Below are 2,833 nucleotides of genomic sequence, written 5' to 3' on the forward strand. Positions count from 1 at the left end.
ACTAAATTCAAAACTTAAGGATCAAAAAGATTTTTTTTTTTCTAAGACTAAATTGAACCAAAACTAAAAGCGTAGAAAATAAAGTAGTATTAAAAAAAAAATTAAAAAAAAAATCCAAAAATAGGTGTATTAGAGATACAAAATAAAAAATACTTAGTATAGTCTCACTAAATTATCCAATTATAGGGGTGAAAAAATCTTAATATCTCTTTCTTTAAATATTTAAAAATATTGTTCCATAAGAAATGTCAAATATTTGAATCTTGGTGTGCAAGTAAGATAGTGAGCCACGTGGCATCATCTAGAGAACGCACAAGTACAATTCAACACTACACCAAGTCGTTTTGTTCTCTCTTTAAACGCTCTTCCGCTTTCAGCGTTTCTGAAGAAAGCGCTTTTCCTTCTCTGCTTCTTCATCTTCGCCATTACTTCACATTTACTAATCTCCATGTCACTTCATTAGCTACACGCCAAGTGAAGTTTTGTTCGTAATTTTGTACGAAAATGGCCCAAAGCACCATCAGAAAAGCCATCGGAGTTATGAAGGACCAAACGACCATCAGCATCGCCAAAGTCGCCGGAAATATGACGCCGGAACTCGATGTTTTGGTGGTCAAAGCGACGAGCCACGATGAGGATCCTGCCGACGATAGGTATATTAGGGAGATTGTGAATTTATGCTCCAATTATTCGAATGGATATGTGAATGCGTGTGTAGTTACGATCTCTAGACGATTGAGTAAAACTCGCGATTGGATCGTTGCGCTCAAGTCGCTAATTGTGGTGCATAGGATTTTAATTGATGGGCATCCCTCTTTTGGGGAGGAGATCGTGTATGCTACGCGGAAAGGTATGCGAGTCTTGAATTTATCTGGTTTTAGAGATGAAGCACATTCGAATTCATGGGATCATTCTAGTTTTTTGAGGTTTTACGCTTTGTATCTCGATGAATTGATTGAGAATCTTGTTCTTGAGAAGAGATTGAAAGGGGGTGATGAATCTTGTTATAGGAGCAGGAAGCAGAGTCCATGGAGGTCAATGAGACCAGAGAGAGTAGTGGAGGAGTTAAACCAATTGCTTCGAATGCTTGATCGAGTTTTGGCTTGTAGGCCGGCAGGAATGGCCAAGAATAGTAGATTAGTAATTACTGCGCTTAATTTGATTATCAAAGAGAGCTTTGGGTTGTATGTTGAGATTTGTGATGCTTTGGGGGTTTTGTTGGATCATTTTAAAGAAATGGAATACGTTGATTGTCTTAGGGCTTTTGATGTTTGTGCTAATGCGGCAAAGAATATTAATGATCTTGTAGAATTTTATGGTTGGTGTAAGGATGTGGGGATTGCACGGTCTTCTGAATATCCAGAGGTTCAGATGATAACTCACAACCTTTTGATCACACTTGGGGGCTTCCTAAAGGAGATGTCAAGAAGGCCTAAGGATTTCGATGAAATGAGAACAGAGGAGGAGATGAAACCGCTACCAGTTAACGAGTCTGGATACGACATGAATGAGATAAAGGCTCTTCCTCTGCTAGAGAATTGTGCTCCTGTTCCGCAATCGATTTTGCGAACTCAATCGCCAAAGGAAGATTTGGTGAACTTGAGAGAGGATGGAGTATCAGCTGATGAGCAAGGGAACAAATTGGCCTTGGCTCTTTTCTCTGGACCCCCAATTACGAATCCTAATGGTTCATGGGAAACTTTCTCATCAAACCATGAGCCTGAAGTGAGTTCAGCGTGGCAGACGCCAGCTGCTGAGTTTGGCAAACCAGATTGGGAATTGACGTTGGTTGAAACTGCTAGCCATCTGTCTAAGCAGAAGCCTGATATGGGAGGTTGTTTTGATTCACTGCTATTAAATGGAATGTACGACCAAGAGACGGTTAGGCGACATGTCAATGCCGTGCAATTTGGGGGGAGTTCGAGTAGTGTGGCAGTGGCATTGCAAGGCCAAGGCAATGCTGCTGCACAAGTTCTGGCACTTCCAGCACCAGATGGAACAGCTGAACCGATCGGGTATCGGGACCCTTTCGCTGCATCGCATACGGTTCCACCTCCTTCGTATGTGCAGATAGCTGAAATGGAGAAGAAGCAGGAGTTGCTAACGCAGGAGCAGCTTCTATGGAAGCAGTATGGCAGAGATGGAATGCAGGGCCAAGGTGGTTTGGGAAAACTTGGTGGTGGCTTAGCCTATGTTGACTTAAATCCTCAGCAAATCATGCCCCATGGCTCAGCATACTACTATGCTTCATTTTGACTTGGTTTTCATTTTGAGAATAAGCTCCATAGTTACTATAAGCAGCAAAGATAATAGAGAAAAGCCGATTGTATATATTTTTAATATTTTCAGCAGGTTGTCCTTTTGTTTTCCGGTCTTTGTATTTGCTTGCTTGCATGAATGGAAGGCTAGATCCTTTGATAACATTTTTGTTTTGTAAAAAAAAATTGAGAGCTTTTAATATATATGTGTGTATATATATATATATGAATTTGAAGAGTACAACAGCAACACGGATATCAATAAAATATAATATTAAAATAAATTAAACATAATATATATAAATATATAAAATAAAATAAATAACAAAAGTAAATAATAACAAATTATGGATTTCTCTACTTCAAATTTTTTCTATTTATAGCCAATTTAGCAAGTAGGAGATAACATAGACACTAATAATGAGCAATTACCAGACACATGGTCAATCTAAAATCCTAATGAAAGAAAAATAATACATATTTCATATAATTTAATACTCTTAAAAAGAATACAGCATATTTACTCCTCTCATAGAAACATCACTTAAGATCTCCAAGTCCAAAGGTTGTTGTAG

General features: G+C 38.5%; 1 pseudogene across 1 annotated transcript; it reads left to right on the forward strand.

The window, feature by feature from the left end:
* The first annotated feature begins 344 nt into the window (after window positions 1-344).
* Window positions 345-2,423, forward strand: LOC120071515 (putative clathrin assembly protein At4g32285 pseudogene; annotated as a pseudogene). The gene has a single exon (XR_016527641.1). The product of XR_016527641.1 is annotated as a putative clathrin assembly protein At4g32285 pseudogene (transcript).
* The last annotated feature ends 410 nt before the right edge of the window (window positions 2,424-2,833 follow it).

Source organism: Benincasa hispida, chromosome 2, assembly GCF_027475165.1.
Source record: "Benincasa hispida cultivar pf3 chromosome 2, pf3_genome.v1.1, whole genome shotgun sequence".
Classification (NCBI taxonomy): domain Eukaryota; kingdom Viridiplantae; phylum Streptophyta; class Magnoliopsida; order Cucurbitales; family Cucurbitaceae; genus Benincasa; species Benincasa hispida.